The following is a 13,206-nucleotide window of genomic DNA, read 5'->3' as shown; positions in this document are numbered from 1 at the left end:
TTAATGAATATGTTTTCCTATTATCATATATGGTTTCATACTTTAACAAAACATTCGCCAAGACTTCACAATGTTTTATTATTCAGTGAAAGATTTGCCAAGATCTTACAAGATTTTATAATTCAGTGAAAGATTCGACATGACTTTACAAGATAATATAATGTGGTGAGAGATTCACCCAAAAAATTATATATACATATTATATTATTGATAAAATCACCTCCCATTTTTCCTATGTATCATGGGGATTCAACCATTTATTATACATATAAATTTAGGGTGGTTCTTAAAATTTTCTCTGTTTGAGAGGTACCACAAATCAAGCATTATGCTTTGGTGGTTCAAACATTTCTCTATAGGGATATGTTAATGCAGATATGGTGGGTGATAGAGATAACAGGAGGAGAACCATAGGGTATGTGCTTATTGTAGGTGGAACAATTTTCAGTTGGGTTTCAAAACTGCAAAGTGTTGTTGCACTCTCAATGACGGAAGTAAAGTATGTTGTTGCTACAGAGGCTAGTAAAGAAATGATTTGGTTACAAAGGTTACTAGATGAATTGGGTAAGAAGCAGGAGTTAGGCAGGTTATATAGTGACAACTAGAGTGCCATACATCTTGCAAATAACTATGCATTTCATTCCAAGACTAAACATATACAACTCAAGTACCATTTCATACGGTCAGTGTTGGAAGATGGACATTTGAAACTGGAAAAGATACACATTAACCAGAATCCCGCAGATATCTTGCAGATATGTTAACAAAAGTTGTAACTAGGGATAAATTGAGATTCTGCTCGGTTTCAATTGGTCTTCAAGAATGATGATGAAGATGAGAAACAACTAGGTCCAAAGTGGAGTCATTGTCCAGAAAATGAAGCAGCAATGGAGTTTCTATAATCAGTCTCCAAGTGGGAGATTGTTGGGTTTGGAGCCTAAGTATCTTCTTTATTCAAAGTTATTTCTGCATTGGACCCCAGTCCGTAATGGGGCGACAATGCCGCCCATTATTTGTGCTACAAGGGGGGTCTAGGGGGGTGGGCAGCAATCTTTAGGAGCCACCCCTTGGCAAGGGATCGAGGGCAGTGCCCCCGAACCTAAAAATAGATGTAAAATTGCCTTGTAAAATGATATAATTTCGTATTCAATCTTAGTCATTCATTAAGAAGAAATTTGATGGTAGAAGTTATGTTTAATTTAGGGTTCTTTTCCCTAAAAGGAAACCCCTCACTATTGTTGGCCCTCAATTTTAGTCATCATTGCCTATCCTAAATCCATTTATTTACCACCACATTCCATCCTATATCACCTATATATGCCTCATTTTAGTCCTATTTTTCATATTCAGGTAACTAAATTAAGTTTTTCAATTTTTGGAAATTTTTGTAAAAATTAGATTTTAAGAGTAAATTTGGACTGCATTAAAAATACCTGTAATAGCTTCATGGAAGTCATATGTCTAGGACACCTAGGCAGGATCTGAGCACATATTTGGAAATATTTGGAACCACAGATGAAGAAACACCTATTGGTTCAGTCAAACTGGGAAAAACCAGGCCCGGTCAACATTGATCAAACTTGACTTGTCATTCAGGAATTCCTAGTAAAAAGGAGCAGATTTATTATTTTGTGGGATTTTTCCTGATTTTGTGAACCAAACTTGATGAGTTCGACCTGTATGGATGGATTAGGATTGATAAGGTTGTTAGAGCCATTATAACAAAGTTTGTTTATGATTTTCTTATTTAAACAGAGTTTATGGACCATTCAAAGGAGTGTAATTTTGTATTAAGATTATTGGAGACTTTTGAGATAATTTGAAGAATCATTTCTATTGTTCTATTTGTTGTTCATGCTATGAATTATTTATTAAGTTAGCTGTAGCTAAAAAGTTCTTCAGGTGTACAAAGCAAGGTTGGAGGGTCGTCATACCAAGCTAAGTACACTTTGGCCAAATTTTGTATAAATTAGCATAGTTTTGATTCAGTATTTCTTGTTTCGGTTTTATGATTCAGTTACTTAGATGTGTTATGATTTCTGTATGATTTTTGGATGATTTTGGTTTTAAATCTAATTTGTGTATGAAAGGACAACCAAGGATTTAAGTTAAATTCTCTTTCTATCAAATTATGAATCACAACTAAAAATCATCCTTTTGCATTTCTTGAATTCCAGTTTATGATTTGATGCAATGGTAATGTTGTTGGAGTAGAACTGTGAGGAAGGAAAACCAGGACCTCCTAAGTTAGGAGCCTCTTCTCTTGCTTTCTACACATCACAAACTTCTTCTCTTTAGTTTCTCTTCTTGAGGATAGTACTGTGGGGAAGGACAACCAAGACCTCCTAAGTTAGGAGCCTCTTCCTTCGCTTGCTGCATCTTGAATTAGAGAATTTTTAGTTTCTTTAAAATTAGAACTTATTTTTAATATGTATTTCCCTTAACCTTTGAGCCTTGCCTTCTGAAATTGACTTTACCTGAAATCCATATACTTTGGACGTGCTTCCAAGTCTACAAACTTGAATTAACAAGTAAAACACCTGCATTAGTTTACTTAGTAAATTGACCTCACATTTTTGGCGTTGTTTCCAGGGAAGCACATTTAGATTTAGTGAAAATAGGAAGCTTTAAACAAAACACCCAAAAAAAAAACATTTTTCATTATGGTTATTTAAGGTAGATCCCAAAACAAAACCCTCAACCACTAGTAAAAACTCACTAACTACAAAATCCATTTGCAAAACAAAGATCTACAAAACATGATGTTAAAGAAGTCATTTAGAGAAGGAAGGTATGCCACCACAAGGATCTTCTTAAACCCTTATCCACAATTTAGAATGGTCACTAGGGATGAATCTTCATTTCAAAAGATAGAAGAGGAACAAAGGGTCCATGAAGAAGATCCACAAGAAGAGAACCTAAAATGTTTTTTAGCTATCTTTGTAAGGAGGTGAATGAGTCATGGATCACATGCAATGAATATCAAACATGAGAACCAAAAATTGAAGAATTCCTAGCATGTATATCACAATATCCCTTGTGCATTCAAGATTTTGAACAAGTGTCACAAGAAGAGCTTTGTGCTATGACAGTTGAGGAGAATCAAACATTTAAAGATCACACTCAAACTTGGTTTAACCTAGTCTTTAGGCCACAAAACCACTCCAATTTTCAACATTCCTTCGCATTAAATCTTTATGATCAACTAACTTTTCATGTCAAGCATTCATTAAGGTATATTTTTCAAACTTGGATGTGAGTCTACTTATGATCTTGTTACGCAGATGGATGCATTGGAAATTCTCTTATACTTGAGAGAATGACTTATTTTTTTTATACAATAGAGTAGTAAAAAATATAATAAATAAATAAATAGGTAAAACGAGTTCCCAATAAGACTTTTGGTTCAAACTCTCATGAATAATTCTTCAAATCATTTTTCAATACCCATTTGAAAGGATTTTTATGGAAAAATGCAGTAAGAAGAATCCTATTTTGGGTAACCATCTAGGATCATTTTCAAAGCATGTTATTAAATTTATCTCTTGAAATCAAGTTTTTAAATCCATTTTGAAATTTTCAATTTGGATCACAAATCAAAATGATATGATCAAAATAAAAATAAGGGCTCAAGTCAAATTTTGAGGATAGAGTTAGTACAACTTGTAGGTTTTAACCCCGTATAGAAATTACCTGCATACAAATTCTAAAACACAGAAAATAAACAATGCGAGAGCATAACACATATACACAGAGATTTTCCCCTGGATCCCAAAACTGGGACTACCAGCTTGATTTTTCATTATGTTCCTTTCAATGTTATAATACATATTTATACATGCTGAAGCATCCAATACCATGGACCGAAAACCATTGCATCCAAAACCATGGACCGAAAACCATCGCATCCAAAAAACATGTGCGAAAATCATGCACAAAACCATAGGTGGGTCCGCCCAACCTAACATAGGGTCCAAAACCAAAAATTTTCGGGGTGTTTCCCCAGACCCCATAAAGTGGGGTTACGAGTACGCCTCAAACCCCATGTGACTCCTCCCCACTAACCCCCCGGTTAACTACGTGGGCTAGTCGTGGAAGAATATAACACAACCCAACATTCTCCCACTTGTTGTTTTCTTTCCACAGGGGGCCACAAGAGAGATTAGTAATTTTTCCAGCCCTGAAATGCCCATTGTCTCTCTAGACCAAGAGAACTTCTCAGAGCTCACAGATTTTGTCAATGCATCTGCAGTATTCTTCAAAGTGTCCACCTTTACTAGCAACACCTTTTTGTCTTCTATCATATCCCTAACAAAGTGATACTGAACATCAATGTGCTTTCGGGGTTCTTTGCCAATAAAATTGCACTTTGGTTGTCACAGTCTATCCTTATAGATTCCTGTACTAATCCCATACTTGAACACAATCTCTGCAACCAAACTGCTTCCTTGCTTGCATGAGTGGCTACCATGTATTATGCCTCTGCAGTTGATAGTGTCGCTATAGATTGTTTCTTACTCATCCAACTGACTGCACCCCCAAATAGGTTAAACACATACCCACTTGTAGATCTTCTCTGATCCAGATCTCCAGCCCAGTCTGCATCAACAAAGCCACGAATATCCAACACTCTGTCCAATCCTGGTCTTCCTTGGTAGCACAAACCATAATCACTAGTGCCACGCAAATACCTGAAAACCCGCTTCACTGTTGTCCAATGCTCCTTCCCTGGTTTTGACATAAACCTGCTCAATACTCCTACTGCATGTGCAATGTCTAGTCTATTACAGACCATTGCATACATCAGGCTACCAACTGCACTTGCATATGGAAAACGGGACATGTCCTCTTCCTTTTCTTATGTCTTGGGACACTATTTAGCAGATAACCTCACACCTACAAGAATAGGAACTTTCATCGATTTACTATCCTACATATTAAACCTCTGCAGTATTGTCTCGACATACTTCCTCTGGTTTAACCAGAGCTTCCTCTTTTCCTGATCTCTTTTAATTTCCATGCCCAAAATATAATTTGTAGCACCAAGATCTTTCATGTCAAATTTGGAGGACAATTGGGTCTTCAAATCCTGGATAATATCTTTGTCATTTCCAACCAACAACATATCATCCACATACAAGACCAGATAAATAACATGGTCACCAATTAATTTAAAATACACACAATGATCTACTTTGCTTCTGGTGAAGCCAAGTCCCCATATAAATGTATCAAATTTCTGATACCAAATCCTTGGTGACTGTTTTAACCCATATAAAGACTTCTTTAAGTTTCATACCAGTTCTTTCTTACCCTTCACCGCAAATCCTTCAGGTTGCTTCATGTAGATCTCCTCTTCCAGATCCTCGTGAAGAAATGTTGTCTTCACATCCATCTGTTCTACCTCAAAATCAAAAGCAGCAACAACATATAAAAGTAATCTAATAGAAGTTGCCTTGGCAACAAGAGAAAAAAATATCACCAAAATCAATTCCCAGCACCTGGGAATAACCTTTTGCTATCAACCAAGCTTTGTATTTCTCCACCTTTCCTTTTACATTTGTCTTCTTTTTGAACATCCATTTGCTACCAATGGGTTTCCTTCTAGCCAGCAACTCCACTAGATCCCAAGCCTCATTTTTGTGCAAAGATTCCATTTCATCAGCCATGGCCTCTTTCCAGAGTTTTCCATCCTCTGAATCTACTTCTTCTTTCATAGTTCTGAGATCATCATCTGTAATAGATAAAGCAAAATTTGAACAAAAAGAAGATGAACTATATCTTTCTGGCTACCTTCTTTCTCGAACTGATCTTCTCACAGCCAGATTTTGTGGTTCTTCATCTTCTGATTCCTCCTCTGCTGTAGAGTCTGATTCTTCCTCCTTTAGCTCAAACTCTATCTTCTCATGTTCCTTTGGTTGGACTTCATGTTTAATAACATCTTTCACCTCTTTGAACACCACATCTTGGTTGTACACAACCTTCCTTGTTATTGGGTTCCAAAGCTTATAACCCTTTAAACCATCCTTATACCCAATAAAGATGCACTTTTCAGATTTACTATCCAACTTGGTTCGTTTCTCCTTTGGAACATGTACATATGCATCACATCCAAATACCCTCAGATGTGAAAGAGAGGGTTTCTTACCAGTCCATACCTTTTGTGGATTCTTATCCTCCAACGCTGATGAAGGTGACCTGTTGACCAGGTAACATGCAGTATCCACCGCCTTTGCCCAGAATTCCTATCCTAACCCAACACCACTGAGCATGCTTCTTTCCCTTTCCATCAACGTCTTGTTCATTCTTTTTGCAACTCCATTTTCCTGAGGTGTATATGGAGTAGTCTTATGTCGTTCTATACCACACTTCTTACAGAAGTCTTCAAATTCCTTACTACAAAACTCTCCACCGTTATCTGTCCTCAGCACCTTTATCTTCTTCTCTGTTTGGTTTTCCACCAGAGCTTTAAATTCTTTAAACCTATCAAAGACTTTAGATTTCTTATTAAGGAAATATATCCATGTATTCCTTGAGAAGTCATCTATAAATGATACATAGTACACTGACTTACCCAGTGATGGAACCTTCACAGGTCCAAACACATCACTGTGCACAAGCTCTAATATATGTTTCGCCCTCTTACCACCAGAGGGGAAACTCACCCGATTCTGCTTCCCATATACACAATTTTCACAGAAATCAAAATCCAGAGAGCTATTACTCATACCTTCTACCATACCTTTACCATGAAGTATTCAAAGGCTCTTCTCTCCAATATGTCCAAGCCTTTGATGCCACAGCATGATATTCTCTCCAGAGACCACTAGATTTTCTACTCCACTTTCAGGAACCACAGAACTGTTGCACCCATCAACAACAGTGCTACCTTGCAGCTTGTACAGAGTTCCAATCCAAACTCCCCGCATCAATACCAGTGCTCCTCAAACCATCTTGCAGGTATCCTTCTCGAACACTGTTTTTACACCTGCATCATCCAACTTGCTTACAGAAATCAGATTTCTAGCCAATGCAAGAATATGCAGAACACCCGGAAGTGTTTTAACCCTTCCACCTTGCAACTTAAACTTTACTTTTCCGCGACCAACGATTCTAGCCTTCCTATCATCTCCTAAGAAGACATCACCACCATTGTATTTCTCATACTCGCAAAAACACTCTTTATGGGGGATGAAGTGAAAGGATGCACCTGAGTCAATCAACCATGCCTCATGATCTACATGTGTACTTGAAGAAGCCAAGTACACATCTCCACCTTCATCTGAGGTGGTTTTCGCCTCTGCAGAAGGAGCATCATCAGATTCCTTTCCTTTATCAAGAGCTTTAGATTTACAGTTCCTTTTGTAGTGCCCTTCCTTTCCGCATTTCCAGCACACCACCTTTACAGGTTTTCCTGGAGATTTAGATCTCCCACTCGATGACTTATTTTTGTTTCTGTTCTGGGACCATCCTCGTACAGACAAGGCATCACCATTCTAGCTCTCCATATTTTTCCGTCTCATCTCCTCTGTCAACAAGGATGAGACTATTTCATCAAACTGCAAGGCAGTTGCATTGCTACCTATTGCAATAACCAGACTATCCCATGAATCTGGTAGAGAACACAAAAAACTAATGCACTTATATTCATCTGAAATTTTAATATCAACAGATGCTAACTGACTTACCACAGTATTAAATGCATTCAGATGCTCTGTCACCATGTCTCCATATTTCATCCTCGGGTTATATAGCTTTTTCCGCAGTAACAGTTTATTCACCAGAGACTTAGTTTGGTACAAAGTCCCTAACTTGTCCCACAAAGCCTTCACCATAGCTTCCCCTAATACATTCAGCAATACTGAATCTGAGACACACAATCGTATTGTGCTCTTTGCCTTCTGATCCAACTTCTTCCATTCTTCATCGGACACTCCCGTTGGTTTAGTACCTGGATCTTACACGATCGACTGATCTTTATCCACCAATAGATCCTCCATCTTTAGTTTCCACAGCTCAAAACTCTAACCATTAAATTTCTTGATCTCTATCTTTCCACTCTTTCCACTGCTTGCCATCTTCTTTCACCACCATAATCGATCTTGCAGATCTCCCACTAAATAAGGTCTACCATAGGCCCGAGTGAAACCCCTTAGCAACAAATGCATCCCCATCTGAATCAAAATATGTCACGTCAGCTTTGTTGTCTATAAGCCCTTTCACTCTCATGTAATCACCTTCGACTGCCACTTTGCAGAGCTCTTCTTCTGCTCCCATGCTTATGTGAACCTTCCGCCTCCATTGTCATGTTCATAGTCGAATGTCATGGCATTTAAATCTCATACCATCAAGAATATGATTGAGCATAAGGGACTCTGCCAATGCTATTCCATTACCAAACATCTCTATAAGATATTCTTGAAGCGTTATTTGAAGGACTGAGGAAGAGTTGTAGATTGTGGACTAGAAGCTCTAGGGTTAGATTTTTGGTACTCGGGCCAATTTCGAGGATGATATTTCTTTCTCTGATGCTTGCTTTCTCAACGATGGATTTGAGAACACCAGGATTTGTGAGGTGCTGCCCATGACTCTTATGAAGTTTCAACGTTTATTCCTCTTCTTCCAGCTCTATAAAAGAGAATACTTTTGAGTTGCTTCTCCTTCGAAAGTTGGATGAAGCCTTGGTGGTAGAAAAATGGGTTTTACATGTGACCATTTCGAGCAGCCTTATGAACCTTTTTGAATGTGATTTAAATGCGATGCATAGGAAATGTAGTCTTTGCGCTGGTTCAACCTACAAAATTTGAATTGCCGACCTATGTATCGAGTTTTTTCTATTCGTTGTTGAATCTCCTACTACGACGATAATTGATATGTATGTGTGTTGAAGTTTGCAGTGAATTGGTCATTTTGTTTCAATGAATGAAAATTATACCAAGTCTGAACCGAGCAATACACTTCCACTTCGGCTTTCATGATGCATCATTCAATAAAAAAGAACACAGTTGTTGAGTCTGTTTGTTGTATGCGTAGAGAATTACCACTTTTTTATGCATAGTGCTTCATTAACAAACAAATACATGTGTGAAGTCTCGAAGGTCAAAGTTAAGGGACGGTGCTCATTAACTTGCTCAGGATGACGCGGTATTTGGAGGTTTCGGCATCTGCTAGGGATCTGGAGGGAATTCACTCTAGACACTAGGCTTGAAATCGAGATTTCAGCTACGCTGTTGCAGTTTTATCACTGGTCAATGTTGTTGATGAATATTGGTGAAGCCGGAAGCCTGTGTTTCCTCATAACATATATATTATATTTTATTTCATTGTGCATCTGTATGGTCAATGATTTGAAGGTTGTATTATATGTGTGTCAATTGGTTCTAATCTGAGGTATCGACAGACTTCCCCTCTACTCTCCCATTATGCTGGCCATCCACTTTGTCCATCCCAGTTTAAGCTGGTCTGACCTACCACTACTGTACATCCACACCATTGGATGCTCAAACTCCTCCCAGAATCCTTGGTAGCTTGTTCCAATTCTTTGCAGATCTTTCCCCTTCCTCATGGTTGATGACCTCTCCGTGAAAGAAGTCTCTCACACTGTTTTTTGGTTACCCACAGTTTATATATATATATATATATATAAGAATGCATTGCATGGAGGGGAGATACATTGTTTGGAGATGAACATAGAAGGTGGATGCTGGAATGTTGTGGAGATTTTGACTGATAGCATGGCTGATTCATTGGCACAAGAATTTCGAGGGTTAATTTTGAATTCTTCTCTATTTTTTAATGAAGCCATCTCAGCTTCAAACTGAGATATGAGGGTCGACTATTTAGCCATTTAGGTTTCCATAAGGTTTCTAAGGTTTTTCATTTGCGACTTCCACAACGTCCTGAACTAGAAGAACTTAGGAAGTAACTGGTTGAAGTCGAGGCTATGGTTTAGGTGCGCAAGAAACCTCCAGAAGACACTGCTCCTCATGTTGTTGTTGAAGGACTTGTGATAGATGAATGGAAAGAGTGGAGGGAAAAGTATCTGGCTCAATAGCATCAGATTGAAGGGGCCAATTCCATTTGATATTCAATTTATTGGGTTTTGATCATATTTCCTTTTATATGTTCTTAACTCTTAGATGTGCATTGGAGAGTTTCCATATGGTTTATGTTCATTCTTTTTGTTGCTCTCTATGCTGGTTTGAAACATTGAAGATTGCAAATTGAGTTTTATTTATTTTAGATTATTGTTGATGAATTGAGTTGACCTATTGAAGTTTAAAAATGACTCAAATTGGAAATTTATTAGAGTTATTAAGGACTCTAATTATGTCAACTACTAAAAGCACAATCAACATTAGCAAGGAAACTATTTTTGATATTCAGACTTGCTTGCAACATACACAAGAGAAGATTGATTTATTGTAGGTTGAATCTCTGCTTCAGCAAGATGAGTTACAACATCATAACCAACATAACATCCATCAACAACAAATCAATAATGTCTATCTACTACCCAATGAAGGAGCAGAATTGCATGTAGAAGTAGAAGTTCAATTTGCACTTCCCAAGCCTATCAGCAGACCTTGGGAAGAGCTTTTCCACAATAATAATAGAACAGGTCTTGGATATGATAAGGAGGTTTCCTTTCATATTTGAGATTACTCAAAGCCCATCCAGTTTCAGAGTGTTGGATTCCTTCATGACAGTTCACCTTCAGCTGTTCCAGATTCTGCTCCTCTTCCATAGCAACAACAACAGATTATGAAATGCCAACACTATGACTGAGTTGGCCATATGAAAGATCACTATTTTGATCTTCATCCATGTAAGCACTGTCATAAAACCAATCATTCTTCAAACAGATGCTTAAAAAATAAGCCTCTTGCAAGAACAAAGACTCATCTTGGATGGATCGCTTCTTGGCAATGGGCTTCAACAACCAAGAAGATATTTCAGTCATATGTCAGAACTTGTTCTAGAGTATTGAATAATATTGCAGTTGAGTTTTCTCCATCATCTCACCTTATATCTGACAGGGGGGGAATGATGGTCATATACAAGCTTCAAAGCCACATCAAGCGAGCCTGAGCCACAACCTGCAATACTAGATTCAAAGTTGTAGCGAGAGACGAATATGCCCTTGAGCATGCTTTTAGCTAATGATACCTCTTCAAAGAACTGGTGACACTTCCTCTAGCAGAAGACTTCAGCTTCTTGCCAGTTTAGGAATAGTTCCAGGAATTACATTAAGCATTCCATAGTTAGTGGTAATACTTAAACCATCATAGGTTGAGACCTCCCTTTTCAGGTTGAGGTTCTCCCTTTTATGCCGGGTGAGACCTCACTTTCATTGTTGAAGGCTTCCCTCTTCAAAACATCAGGAGCACCTCCTCTAGAAGAAGACCTCAACTTCATGCCATATTTGAAAGAGTTACAGGATCTGCACTAAGAATTCGAGTGTTGGTGGTCATCCTTAAACCACGTCCCTTATACCAACATTTCAGAGAGCACATTCAACCTAGTGCTGCCATGCATTTTTGCTTTTGTATTACAACTCTCTTCTTGGACTCATACATAACCCTTCAGATTAAGGGGGGGAATGTTGGACACCTAATTCTCTAAGGGTTGGTGTGGAAGCTGAATAGCCAAAGGGAGTACAAGAGACCATTTGGAATATGAATCCAAGGGTCACACCATGTACTAATGCTTATCATTCACACTTTGTGTCTTCCATGTATGTGTTTAACATATTTAACATACCAAATCATCTTATTTTCAAAACCTATTTATATGGGAGATATATATTCAATTATATATCAATACAAAATTTGAATAATCCCATTTGGAAGTCAAACGATAACATTATGCCACATTTAGTGACTGCATGTCTTAAAATCAGCATAGTGAAACTTTGCCTCCTAGGTCTGTTCATCAACAATTTTGGGATATAAAAACCAAGAATTTTAAAAAAATGTCTCTAGTGGATAGAAAAAAATTAATCTGTTTTAATCTCCAAGTGGAATGACATTGATCTGATCTTTAACGAAAAAGTTACACTCCAAATAGTGACTATTGATCTAGTAAAAAACTTACAAGAATCTCTATCAAACATGGTACTCCTCATCATTTTTAGTGTATCATTTTAAATCATTTTGAAAACATGTTTATACTAAAAGTAGCCATTTGAATTCAATTCAACTTGGATATGTAATCACTCTAATTGGAAATAAAATGCTTATCTTGTGAACAAAATACTGCTAGGAGGTCTAGGTTGGCCACCATTCCTCAAGGGGTAAACAAATGCATTTTATTTGTATATCATCTTTGGACTAGTTTTTAAGCAATTCTTGTAATTATTTTACATATTTCTTAGAAGAAGAGAGACTGTACACCTCTCTTCCTCCATCATCTAATATTGTATTGCAGGAAAATGCTATGTTTTTGCAGGTTATAGGAATATTTGAGGGGTCAATTCCATGGAGGAAGGATTTTCAAAATCAATCTTTAAAAATTGATATATGAGAATATGAAATGAAAATATCCAAGTCAAAGTAAAGTGGAATTCACCTAATGTTGAGTTCATTCAAAGAAACTCAAAACTCTTGAAGCTTGTTTTCAGTTGCTGACCAACAACAACAACCCTACAACATGAATAGAGATCGAGGAAAAAGGCGTGAAGCTAATCAACAGAAGAAGGAGTCAAGTTTTTGTACCATGAAAATTCACATCCATTGCCTAAGAAGCCTTTCATAAGCCATATTTTTCATGATTTCATTCATCTACCATATTGTATGCTAAGCTTCATAATAATTCAGATCTACCATATTGAAGTCCAAATATATTATCTATCTATCCATCTACTCCTAGATCATGACTTAAATCTATATTACTTTCATAAGATTTCCATACTTACCTACACCATGATATCCCACCTTCATCCAAAAAAAAATAATAATAATAATAAAAAGATTTGGCTATGAAAATCCAAACTTCTGGCACAGTACAAATCTGAATTCATATTGGAAAACCAAGTCACTTGCCTAATATGAATTCCTTTATTTCTAATCTAGTTTATGTTTCAGGCTGACCTTCTATCCTCCATAATTCAAAGACTTCAGAACAAATCTCAAGATCAGCAAGGGGGAAGATTCATAATAAACCAACAAACTATGCAACTGGTTTAATATTAAGTAGTTATATTGC

This window comes from Pinus tabuliformis, chromosome 1_2, assembly GCF_031772625.1.
Source record: "Pinus tabuliformis cultivar Carrire ecotype Pingquan chromosome 1_2, CPIR1, whole genome shotgun sequence".
Taxonomy (NCBI): domain Eukaryota; kingdom Viridiplantae; phylum Streptophyta; class Pinopsida; order Pinales; family Pinaceae; genus Pinus; species Pinus tabuliformis.
The sequence above is the reverse complement of the archived record's forward strand: the minus strand, read 5'-3'. Positions refer to the sequence as shown.